Source organism: Vulpes lagopus, chromosome 10, assembly GCF_018345385.1.
Source record: "Vulpes lagopus strain Blue_001 chromosome 10, ASM1834538v1, whole genome shotgun sequence".
NCBI classification, from domain to species: domain Eukaryota; kingdom Metazoa; phylum Chordata; class Mammalia; order Carnivora; family Canidae; genus Vulpes; species Vulpes lagopus.
Window position 1 is genome coordinate 56744536 of NC_054833.1, and position 13737 is coordinate 56758272.

Consider the following 13737-nt stretch of genomic DNA (forward strand, 5'->3'; position numbering starts at 1 on the left):
ACAGAGAAATGCGGTTACGCACAGCACGGGACACACACCATCAGCAAAGACCCCACTGCAGGGAAATTTTAAAAGGCAGGGCCTGGAAAAGCTTCAATAAACATACCACATGGGGAACAGAAGAGAGAACTAAACTCAAGAGTTTAAAAAATATATATATGACACATGCAAAAAACTGAAGGCTAAATAGATATTAGGTAATATTAAGTTATTAATATAACATTTATGATATTAACCAATTATTAGCTTTTAAAAATGTGGTGATGGTAACAGGCTGGTCTTTTATCCCCATTTTTTAGAAACATATACTGAAATGTTTACAGGCAAATGAAGAATGATACATGACTCTGTGATGGGCTTCAAAATCATATGGGATGGATAAAACTGCTCACAACCTACTAATTCCTGAGGCTAGGTGAGTACATGGAGAGTCAGGTACCAATCAGTCTACTCTGGTGTTACTATATGCCTAAAATTTTTCTCAAATAGTTAGAAAAATGCTTTAAAGGCACTCTAATGTCTCTAAAAATAATGCTTTACAATTTTTTATCAATTACATGAAAACACGCTATCATTGAGCCTAAGCAAAAATATGAGGTCTTAGAACAACAACATTCAAAGACCTAACTATGTATCATTTTATACTTTACTCTTAAGGAAATAAGCTACTTTAACTATAAATACACGTTGCCAAAACCAATAGTTGATTAAGTCTAACTGCTACAAAGCCAAATACAAACTGATATTTATAGCCAAGCAGTGATCTTCCTTTGTGTCTGGGTGGCTGTGGCCTCCTGGTCCAGGGAATGTGCATTCCTGTCCAGTGTGTTACTATAACACATAACTGGCTCGAAGGTGCAATTCTGTAAGTGATTATTTTTACACTGGCTTATTTTTGAACTTTCGAAATAACAAACAGAACCTTTTATCCAGATACCATCTAATGACTCCTCCTAAGTATCGAGGTGGTTTATTAAAATAATTTTGACCTTATTGTAAGAATAAATTACCATACTAATTTAAAACATTTAAGTCACCACAAACCAAGTCACCCAAATAAATAGAGAAAACATTTGTTTCCTCCAAGCTTCCATTAGTTCATCAATATGATACAGTAGTATGTCAGTCAGACCTGGGTGTGAATGCCAACTCACTCCCTGGCCTTGTAATGATGAACGAGTTGTTTCTTGCTCCTTTCTTTCTCTCTCTCTCTCATATTCATTCCTTCTGAGTCTCATCCCCCTCTTTGGTAAAGTATGGTAAAACCTACAACAGCTCTTCCTTTAAAACTGCTCACTGGGCTACAGGTTACCAAAAGAATAATCAATGTTCTTTAGAATTTTGAAGTCTGGGGAAATACTACCTACCCTACATCTAACACATCACACTCAACTATTTAGTTCCAGTAGGAGCTGTCTAACAAAGACCCACATGCAGGGTCATAAGAATGAGTGAATGAATACAGACTCAAGCCAGAAGAATGAGATCTTCTGGATGATTTTTCAAACTGGCATTAAAGAAAGGAAGTCCCAACTCCATGGGGAAGCTGTGCCATGAAGCATGGCAGCTGTTCAAATCTCAAGGAGAACGGTGGTATGAGAAAATGAAGCCAAAATTGAGATAAATGAAAAAAGTAAGCAACAGCAAGAGAGGTTCTAACAGAACTCTAGCTCCTGACACCTGGTACACTCTTGCCCTTCCATAAATCTGGAGGAGCCGAATGTCCTTTGTTTTTGGTTGGTTTTTTTTTTTTTCTTTAAGATTTTATTTATATGAGAGAGAGAGAGAGAGAGGCAGAGAGGCAGAGATACAGGCAGAGGGAGAAGCAGGCTCCACGCAGGGAGCCCAATGCGGGACTCAATCCCGGGACTCCAGGATCATGCCCTGGGCGAAAGGCGGTGCTAAACTGCTGAGCCACACCCAGGGATCCCCCAAATGTCCTTTTGTATCCATACTTCATTCTAGCTCAATTCCTATCCCTTCCAACTAAGGGTACTTATTTCTCCTTTCGAAGAATTGTATTTTCTAAGCTCACATCCAGTTGGACTCTGCCGGCTTCTGCCCCCTCCCTCCCCTGAATAGGGCACAACCAAGGTCCTCAACTTTCCTTCCAGCTTCAAACACATCACTGGGAATACAGAAGTTAAAGGCTGTTCGCAGGGACTGCAGCAGTGGCAGTGGCAGCGCACAATCCCAGCCACCCATCCACCCAGGGCAGGTGAACAGGGAAAGTCTGTTCCTACTGCCAGGAATGCAGGTGAGAGTCAATCACTTTACTACATCCTACATCCTGATTTTCTTAAGTATTGCTCAAATTAAATTAAGGTTTCTGGGTATAAAATTCTCAAAACCAGGTTCTGTTTTATTCAGTATCTAGCAGACCTTATCTCCTTATCTACCTTTTTTTGTACAATGAAACTAGGTTAAATTACTCTAATTTATCAATACCTGGAATTTGCTTTCTTTTGTATTCACCTACACCTGTGGTCTCAACAACCTCCAAGTGAAGCTGACCGCTCCCTACCATCCCTGTTACTGTCAACAGGAGACTCACAGTAAAAAAAATCTCACAGCACAATAATGAGGTTTTTGAATCTCTATGCCAATTCAGTTCAAGTTGACTTAAGCCATCTAATAACACATATAAAAATCCAGGAAGACTCAAATAGAGTCTCAAAGAAAATACTGCAATATATCTTTTAAAAAAAAAAAAAAAAAAGACCTGAGGGGCACCAGGGTGGCATAGTCGGTGAAGTGTTTGCCTTCAGCTGGAATCATCATCTCAGGGTCCTGGGATTGTTGCAGGACTCGGGCACCCTGCTCAGTGGGGAGTCTGCTTCTGCCCTCCACTTGTGTGCTCACTCGTGCTCTCTCAAATAAAAATAAAATTTTAAAAATTTTCAACGATTTGAAAGAAGGCATTATTTATAAAGCAACAGACACCTTCAAGGCAAGCAAGAAAAACTTAGAAAAGAAACAAAATAAGAAAAAACAGGGATTACTGTCATATTAGAAAGGACAAATGTTTCTTAGCATCGCTAGTAAATAAATCATGGTCCTAATGTTAAGGAGGTAAACGATTATACACTTGAACGGAGTGAAGACAATAAAGGGAGATCTGGTATTCGCAAACGGATGAGAAAATAAAAAGGCCACAAATAAATAAAACTCTCCCATACTAACTAAATACACAGCCTGATAACACACCACACAGGCCAGGAAAACCATGGCACCAAACGCAGGCCACCAGAGCACGTGTGCGGTGACCGAGAAGCGGTGGGGTGGGCAAGGCAGGGGCAGGGCAAGGGCAAGGGCAGGGGCAGGGCAGGCCTGGGGCAGGGCAGGCCCAGTCATCTCTGCAGCACTCCCTTCAGGAGGGAGCAACCACAAGTCTGAGGGACAGGGGAGCACCACAGACACGGAACCAGAAGAGGTGGCCAGGAAACGAGGGCAGTAAGTGTTCCCCAACACCAAGAGCTAAGAACTCCAGAAGTACATGGCACTGCCTGGAGTAACTGCTGGGAAATGAATCAAAATAAAGAATTATGCAACAGAAAAGCCAGACTAAAAAGACCAGTGTACTCACTGACCCCATGTAAATACGTAACTCAAACTAAAGCACCATGATTGGTTCTAAACTTTTAAAATTAGGTTATAAACCCTGATCATGTAAAAATAAAACTTACACCCCCCCCCAAAAAAAAAAAAAAATCAGGAAAGGGAAGACAAGGAAGGAGGAGAACATGTGTATGTTTGTTCCTGGGCCAGGTGACCAAGAAATGAATGCCTTCTCTCACAACCACCCAGAGGCCTCCATAATCTCTCCTATCCACTCTCCAGCTCTTTCAGGAATCTGTCTATGGTTCAATCGGGTTTCCAATAACACCTTTTAGCTTGTTGTGTTTTGTTTCAGTCAAATGCAATCTAGTTAAGATTTTTAACTCGCATGCATATGATAACTCTGTGTTTCCACCTGCACATATGCATTCAAAGTGTCTAAAATGCTGTTTGTCAAATGTCAGTGATGGTTATTACTATGTGCGTGATAGGGTTCTTTCAACTTTATTCTTTAAGATTTTATTTATTTATTCATGAGAAACACACAGAGAGGCAGAGACATAGGCAGAGGGAGAAGCAGGCTCCCATGGGGAGTCTGATGAGCCAAAGGCAGACGCTCAACCACTGAACCACCCAGGCATCCCTCAACTTTATTTTTACTTCTATTTTCTTAATTATAAAAAAGGCCATTCATTCTAAAATAACACAGGAAAATAAAATGTAAGCAGTTAATCACTCTACCTTCTCATCCTCCCAAAATAAACACTGTTAACAGTTTGCTATACACATTCTGGTTTTGAACAACACCCCTTATGTACAGAAAATGGAATCACTTTATACCATGTGGGTCATGTAGGTATGGCGTATACATTAGATACTTGGTTCCTCCTATTTTTTTTTTCCAGGTATAGATAATACTGCCATAGAGCATTCTTGTGCTGTCCTAGTACCTATGAGGAAGTATACCCCAAATCTAAACTCCTGTTAGTTGGGGCAGCCCAGGTGGCTCAGCAGTTTAGCACTGCCTTCAGCCCAGGGCCTGATCCTGGAAACCTGAGATCGAGTCCCATGTCAGGCTCTCTGCATGGAGCCTGCTTCTCCCTCCACCTGTGTCTCTGCCTCTCTTTTTCTCTGTGTTTCTCATGAATAAATAAAATCTTTTAAAAAATTAAATTAAATAAATAAACTTCTATTAGTTGAACTATGGTCAAAGGAATATTCACATCAATCATAAAATGTTTATTTCAACTTATATCCCTAAAGACACTGTAGGTACCTATTTCCCTACAGCACTTCTAACACTGGGTATTATCCTTTTCCCACTGAGCACTAATAATTTATATTTTTTACATGCATTACCTATTTATATTTTTTGCCCCCTTTTTATTATATTAAGTGATTTAGGTTCTTACTGATTTGAGCCTTTTAAACATTATGGCTCTGGATAACTGCCATTTTGTTTTAAAATACTTTTTATTTGCTTTAGCTTTGCAAATTTTAGTGTTCTGCTAAGCAGAAGTTCAAGCAATGTAACTTAAAAAAAAGTCAATATTCTTCATGGTTCCTTCATTCATCATGCTTAGAAATACCCCCTCCCTCTGCTCCAGACTAAAAAATACTTGATTATCTTCTTCTAATGGTCTTTTTATCTTTTATTTCAATTACTGGCTAATAGTTTGTCAACAGTCAGGTTCCAAATCTGTAAAAGGAGGATAACAGTGTCTACTTCATGTCTGAAGAATATACTCACACGTGTACAGTGTCTAACCTACTGCTCAGCACGTTGGAAACACTAATAACTATCATGATCCTTTTATAATTTATGTAAACATAAAGATACGAATCCAGTTCCCATCTAACTATCTCAAATAGGACTAGTCAGGTGTTCCAGGGAATTTTATTAAATAATCCATCTTTTCCCCAAGATCTGGAAAGCCAATTATTAGTGGACCCTGGACGGGAAGGCGATCAAGCCCTAACTCACTACTAGGCTTTGGACTCGTCTGTAACAGCATTTCCTTATAAAGTTTTTCACTCCCCCTGAGTATCTACCCAGAAGCTGAAATAATCCGAACTGAGAGTCTTATTGTCATTTGTTATATGCATACATAAACTCCTAAGTTGGCTACAGAGCACCTAGAAAAGAGTCCAAATAAACTATTAAAAATTACACCCCTAGGGATCCCTGGGTGGCGCAGCGGTTTAGCGCCTGTCTTTGGCCCAGGGCGCGATCCTGGAGACCGGGATCGAATCCCACGTCAGGCTCCCGGTGCATGGAGCCTGCTTCTCCCTCTGCCTGTGTCTCTGCCTCTCTTTCTCTCTGTGACTATCATAAATAAATAAAAATTAAAAAAAAAAAAATTACACCCCTAAACTTCCCTAAATTCTCTATAATACTTGTTTTTATGACTGGGAAAAGCGTATTTTAGGCAAAGTGGGAAAAGGAAGAACTTAATGGTAGTGAGTCTTTTCAAAAATATGCAGGAGATAAAAGCAGACAGTGTGAGCGCACACATGTGCTTTAAAATCTCTACTAGCAAAAAAAATAAATAAATAAATAAATAAATAAATAAAATAAAATAAAATAAAATCTCTACTAGCGGGCAGCCCCAGTGGCGCAGCGGTTTAGCGCCACCTGCAGCCCAGGGTGTGATCCTGGAGACCCGGGATCGAGTCCCACATCAGGCTTGTTGCATGGAGCCTGCTTCTCCCTCTGCCTGTGTCTCTGCCTCTCTCTGTGTGTGTGTGTCTCTATGAATAAATAAATAAAATGTTTAAAAAATATAAAATAAAATAATAAAATAAAATAAAATATAAAATAAAATAAATAAAATCTCTACTAGCTTTTCTGGGCACCCGTAACGACCTAAGACAAGCATTCCACAAAGCCCAGATAAAATGTCTACGGAGAGTCGGACATGTAAACTATTTCCAATTGGGGAAAACAGCAGATCCCTAAAGAAAAAAAGGAATTCAACTATACTATAAAAATAAAAAGAAGTAAAAAGAAATTGAAAGAAAGAAGAAAGAAAAGAAAGAAAGAAAGAAAGAAAGAAAGAAAGAAAGAAAGAAAGAAAGAAAGAAAGAAAGAAAGAAAAGGTACTAAGGCTCGAGGCAGGTGGCGCAGACCATCTGCAACAGAGCAGGTAGTTCTGAAGGCAACCAGGAAGGGGCTGGAACCAGAGCAAAGGAAGCTGTCTTTCCTCTGCTAACCAGTGTTTGGCTGAACTGCATTCCACTGCCTGTAAAAGGAAGAATGATGGGCAGCTGGGGTGGCTCAGTGATTTAGTGGACTGTTTCTCCTTTAATGTATTAATGTACAGTACCAGCAGGAACAGTACTGAATCACCTTCACATCCCTAAGTGGAATCCCACTGGTCATTTACTATTCTGCAGGCTTCAACTTGCTAAGATCTTACTGAGGATCTGGCATCTATACTGGAATTGGTCCAGAGTGCTTTTTTTTTTTTTTTAAAGATTTTATTTATTTATTCATGGGATACACACACAGAGAGAGAGAGAGAGGCAGAGACAAGGCAGAGACAGAAGCAGGCTCCATGCACCGGGAGCCTGACGTGGGATTCGATCCCGGGTCTCCAGGATCGCGCCCTGGGCCAAAGGCAGGCGCCAAACCGCTGCACCACCCAGGGATCCCTCTTTTTTAATAAATGTTTTTATTTGAGCGCAGTTGACACACAATGTTACATTAGTTTCAGTGTACAACACAATGATTCGGCCTCTCTATACCTCATTCTATGCTCACCACAGTGTAGCCAGCACCTGTCACCCTAAAGGCTGCTACAGTATCACTGACTATCTTCCTTGCACTGTGCCTTTTACTTTTGAGGCTTATTCCTTCTGTATCTGGATGCCTGGACCCCCCATGCCCCACCCATTCTGCCCACCCCTCCTCCACCCTCTGGTCCAGAGTGTTTCCACGCTGTCAGATTTGGATACCATGGTTATAATAGGCTCAAATGAAACAGGAAGCTTTATAATCTTCATAATAGTTATAATTCATGTCACATGAATAAGTGACATGAATATCAGAATAAACAGATCAATACAACATGCTAGACAAAAACAGGCTCTTTGGGAATTTATAGAATTGTCCATTGGGGAAGAGAGGAATAAGTCTAAGACTTATATCACATTATACATTTATATATAAGCTATAATAATTTTTAAATTATTTTAAAGTTTTTAATAATTTTCAAACTAAAATAATTTAGTTTTGATTTTTTTTATTCACTAGCGGGACTAAGCAAGACATGAAACTCAAAAGTCACACCAGTCAATTAACAGCTTTGTCTACACAGAAATGAATGACAGGAAAAAATTACTAGGGGCGCCTGGCTGACTCAGTCAGTGGAGCATTGCAACGCCTGATCTCAAGGTTGAGAGTTCAAGCCCCATGTTGGGGGTAGAGCTTACTTAAAAAAAGATTACTAACACATGATCAAGTTTTAACGTACTTCTGCTGCACGTGTTAGTGGATTCACGTAACAAATACCAAAAAAAGGCAACACACAAAGTAAAATCTAGGATGAGTGATACAAATCAAGATGCTGCATCACAAATGCATACTAAACACAATGCTGATTCCTGGTTCTACCACAATGTCCTCCTCCCTTGCAGCAGGGAGAAACAGGCGGGGCCAAGATTTCTTCCCAAGAGGAGAATCATAGGTGTGACAGGGTGGGGACAGCAGTAACATCACTATGTTAACATATTACTTATGTGTTATTTTTTTTTACTTATATGTATTAATTCATTATGGCACGCCTCCCCCATCATCTTAAACTCCTCTTCAAACCTTTCCCTCAGTGGTACTGATAGATGATGTTCTTCTAATTACCATTCATTTTATTTGTAGGTGCTTTTTTCTTTTCTCATTATCATCACATCAACAAAAGGAGAGAACCCTGCTGCATGGCCAGAAATGGAGTGAGAGCAACACAACCTTTACCAGCAAGCACACAGTACAGTGATCTCCACATGAAGCCAAAGCGGCTTCTCAGAAACCGGGATGTCCTGTGAAAACACAGGTAAACATGAGCAAGGGGCCCAGAGGAGCACAGGCCCAAACAAAACCAAAGACAGGAGTCTGACTGTGATCACACTTCCCGCAACCACATATAAGACTGTTTCTATGCAAGAGAAATAAAAATGCAGGAGGTACAGATGGCTGTTCTGGAGAAGAGAGAAGACAAGCCCTCCATACAACAGATTTATAACCAGTCAGCACGGACGCCGCCAAGCACCATGTGGACACAACAACAGGCATTTGGTGTCGTGCAAGGTGGGAGGAGGTGAGAGGACAAGATTCAGTAGGAAAGTCAGGTTGCTGAGCAAGTCCTGGATGGTCTTGGAGACAGCGGACATTATATATCACCGGAAAACAGCCACTGCTGACAGTGAGGCTACTACACATCTTTTTTAGTAAAGAGGATAATACTGGAAAGCAGCTCTGTAATCTCTAAAGCAGGCCCTTTCTTAGAAATGAAAGCCATCTTATATTTTCATTTCACAGAACAAGAAAAAAATGCCAGGCTAACTGCTCACACAGAAAAGCCGACAGGCTACCCTAAAGCCTCTGCTGCTGTGCTCAAAACACCACCCCTGAGGGGCGCCTGGGGGCTCCGTCACTTGAGCCACCGCCTCTTGATCTCTTTATTTCAGCTCAGGTGGCAGTCTCAGGGTCCTGACTCTTGATCTCTTGATCTCGACTCAGGTCGCAGACTCAGGGTCCTGGGATGGGTACCTCGATGCCCCCCACCCCACTCTGTGCAGAGTCTGCTTGTCCCTCTCCCCCTACCCCTCTACCCGGATGCACATGCTCTCTCTCTAATAAATATATAGAATCTTAACAAAAAATACAGTACTTGAGAAAACGTTGCAAAATGGTTTTCTCTATATATAGCTTTTTAGTATTTTTGAAAAAAATGGGAGGGACACTTTAAAAAGCAATATTAATATTTTTATAATCAGAAAATAAAGCTACTTTCATGGCAGGATGAGTACTGAGTCTACTTTCATCCTACTCGTTCTTTCTCTTCACAACCTCCCCCATTTCCTGAACCATGCAGGGTCAAGACTTACTCTCTGACCCCCCTTCCATGTACGACCAGTCCCTTCAACATAACTAAAGATCCTCTGGGGGCTCCATCAGGGAAGCACCTCCCTTCGGCTCCGGTCAAGATCTCTGGGTCCTGGGATCGAGTTGTGTGCGGGCGTCGGGCTCCCTGCTCAGCCAGGGGTCTGCTTCTCCTTCTCCCCGGGCCCCTCCTCCTGCTTCTGTGCTCTCTCCCAAATAAATATATAAAATCTTAAAAAAAAAAAAAAAAAAAAGAGGAGCCTCTAGTCACCCTTGCTAGCTAGATGTTCCTTCCTTCCAAAATATCTCCACCATCTCTCTTCTTTCAGCATAGCCTAGGTTTGTTTGTTTGTTTGTTTATTTTGGATTTTATTTATTTATTCATGAGAGACAGAGAGGCAGAGACACAGGCAGAGGGAGAAGCAGGTTCCCTGTGGGGAGCCTGATGTGGGACTCCATCCCGGGACTCCAGGAACACGCCCTGGGCCGAAGGCAGGCACCCAACCACTAAGCCACCCAGGGATACCGATAGCCTAGGTTTAATCCTAAAATACGATAAAACTATCCCAACTGTTTTCCACCTATACTAAAGGCTGTCTTCTGTATTTACTGGAAAGATGGTTGAGGGTGTTATTTATTATACTCAAATAGTGTGTACCTTCCTTATGAGGGAAGGCATTCAAGAGAAATAATTTTCTGACCTCAGCAATGCATAGGCTTCTTCAGAGTATGTGGCTTATGTTTTTATCTTATCTATTCCATGAACTGCATCACTCATCCAATCTGCCTCTAAATTTTGGCTGCGAGAATACTGAACAGGCAGTTTATACCAGCAGTAAGTACACAGAATTGTTCGGTATGTATTTTTATTAAAAGATAATTCTAGTGAATACTTTATGCCTGTATCCATTTTCCCCTTTTGTTCTCTCTTCTAATAGTTGATGTCAATAGTTACCTAAAGGTATTCATTTATTCAAATTTTTACTTGAGTTATGTGCCAGACACTGGAGATACATACAGCAATGAGCAAAACAATCTTTGCTCCCTTTGACAGTCTGCAGATCATTTATTCTGGTTGGAAAAGACAAACAAATAATAAGGTATACCAGGAAGTGATGCTTTCTGTGAAGAAAAATAAAGCTTGGAGAAGAAAACAGGACCAGGATGAGGCATAGTAGTGGGCATAGTTTACAAAACCTTCAAGTGGGAGCACTTGTACACATCTGGGCATTTCAAGAATCCCCATAAACCACCACAAAGCCCTTTTTGAATGAGAAAGAGAAAAAATGATAGTCCAACTCATCAAACCAAAAAATATTTAAACAGCACTTTATCTCCAATCTCTCCCACTCAAACACGTTTCTGGTGATGGTGAAGGTTGCACAATGTGAATGGATGTAATGCCACTAAATCATATCCTTCAAAATGCCTCAGCCCTCACCTCTCCCCTGGTAGATCGCCAACTCCCTTAGACAGAGCCTCCCTCTGGAATCTAGCTCCATCGTACTCCCCGCCTGCCCTGTGGCTGGGCACACCACCTGGGTTTAGGAATTGCACTCCCCCCACCCTGCACCTCCCCTCCAGACTTCCATCCCTCAGGCTTCAGTGACTCTCTCCTTCATCCCGCCACTGCTCATTGCATTAATGGCTCTTTTTTTTTTTTTTAATTTTAATTCAATTTACCAACATATACTACATCATTAGTTTCAGATATAACGTTCAATAATTCATCAGTTCCATGTAACACCCAGTGCTCATCCCATCATGTGCCCTTTTTTTTTTTTTTTTTTAAAACATCAGTGATGATCTATGTTAGTTTCACAGCAGGGCTATGTTGATTTTCTTTTCTTTTCTTTTTTTTTTAATTTTTATTTATTTATGTATGATAGTCACAGAGAGAGAGAGAGAGGCAGAGACACAGACAGAGGGAGAAGCAGGCTCCATGCACCGGGAGCCCGATGTGGGATTCGATCCCGGGTCTCCAGGATCGCGCCCTGGGCCAAAGGCAGGCGCTAAACCTCTGCGCCACCCAGGGATCCCCTCATGTGCCCTTCTTAATGCCCATCACCCAGTTACCCTGTCCCCCCACCAACTCCCCTCCAACAACCCTCACTCAGTGTGTTTCCGAAATGGAAGTAAGGGTCTCTCATGGTTGGTCTGTCTCTGATGACTTCCCATTCAGTCTTCATTCCATTCCCCTATGAACCTCTGCACTGTTTCTTATATTCCTCCTATCAGTGAAACCATATGACAATGGTCTTTCTCTGATCAACTTATTTCACACAACATAATAGCCTCTAGTTCCATGCACGTCAATATAAATGGTAGGTATTCATCTTTCCTGATAGCTGATATTCTAGTGTATATCTACACCACATCTTTATCCATTCATCTGTTGAAGGACATATCAGCTCCTCCCACAATGTGGCTACTGTGGACACTGCTGCTGTGAACACTGGGGTGGCAGGTGCACCTTCAGATCACTACATCTGTATCTTTGGGCTCTTTAATGGCTTGTTTCCCTCCATCTCCCCTCCAAGATCTCGTCATCTGTCCTCTTCCTCTGTGCATTTGCACACAATAAAGGCTTCAAATTCTACCTTCTGTAGAGGATTACTTCCAAATTTACCTTTCTCAAGCTTCTAGCTTCAGAAAATCTTACCAGAGCTCAACCTGAACCCACGCTCTGTCCTAAACCATGCTTCCATTTGACTTTATGTCAGTCCCCTCCCCTGTCGCCCAGCCTTGCAGCAGGCTCCTGATGGCTAACCTCTCTCCAACCTGCCTCCACTGTCCTTCCAAGCAATCCAACCTGCAAACTGCCACCAGACTATTCTTCCTCAGACATAATTCTCGTCCTCTGTGATTCAACTTCAAAATAAAGTTTTCGGGATCCCTGGGTGGCGCAGCGGTTTGGCGCCTGCCTTTGGCCCAGGGCGCGATCCTGGAGACCCGGGATCGAATCCCACGTCGGGCTCCCAGTGCATGGAGCCTGCTTCTCCCTCTGCCTGTGACTCTGCCTCTCTCTCTCTCTGTGACTATCATAAATAAATAAAAAATAAATAAATAAATAATAAATAAATAAATAAATAAAGTTTTCCATCATTTTATCTCTTCCTATACATCCTCTGCATCCCTGAACACCCTTACAGGGGTGCTCATACTGACAACTGCCGACTTCCTCCTAAACCTATCTGGCCCCCTCTCCTCATGCCAAACCAGGAATATAAGTTACCTTTCTCATTTGTGCTCCCCGCCGCTTTGTATTACTGAGTTTGCCACATTCTGGCCATATTAATTAATTTAGGTTTATTTTAATAATTCAATTATATTGTAAAATGCTCAAGGAGAGCCATTAATTTAGGGGAGAGGATATGCAAAAACTCACCTGATAGCTATAACACACAAACCTGTCGGTAGAAACCCTACACTTATCAGAACCACACTAAGCACAGATTCCATATAGCACTTGTTGATTTACAGAAAATGTATATTAAGTTCCTACCATTAGGGGATCCCTGGGTGGCGCAGCGGTTTGGCGCCTGCCTTTGGCCCGGGGCGCGATCCTGGAGACCCGGGATCGAATCCCACGTCGGGCTCCCGGTGCATGGAGCCTGCTTCTCCCTCTGCCTATGTCTCTGCCTCTCTCTCTCTCTCTCTCTCTGTGTGTGACTACCATAAATAAATTTAAAAAAAAAATTAAAAAAAAAAGTTCCTACCATTATTACAGTTTGCCAAAATCACACTGAAATCTAGGCAATTCAAATGGATGCACAATCACACTTGACTATAATTATGCATAGTGTGGGGTTTGAGAGCAGTAATCAGCAACAACCAGATCAGCTTATTCTGGGTTCAAACTAGCTTTAACTCTTTTCACAATATGACTCTGCTTTAACAGGTGTGCTTTCTAGCTCCTTTACTCTTAATCCTGGCAAAACCATTACAGATTTAGACTCCTAGCTGATGTCCAGAGCAATGTTCCCGACACAAGCACTCACGCTGTCTACTCTAGATGCAGCACCAGGCTATAAGCAATGCTGGCCTCCTGTCCCCAGCTCACGAGACACCCCCTAATACAG

At 41.7% G+C, this 13737-nt stretch overlaps 1 protein-coding gene across 1 annotated transcript in view; it reads right to left on the reverse strand.

Moving 5' to 3' along the window:
- Window positions 1-13737, reverse strand: part of UBE2G1 (ubiquitin conjugating enzyme E2 G1) — a 99651-nt gene that overhangs the window by 39242 nt on the left and 46672 nt on the right. The gene's annotated exons all lie outside the window — the stretch shown is intronic.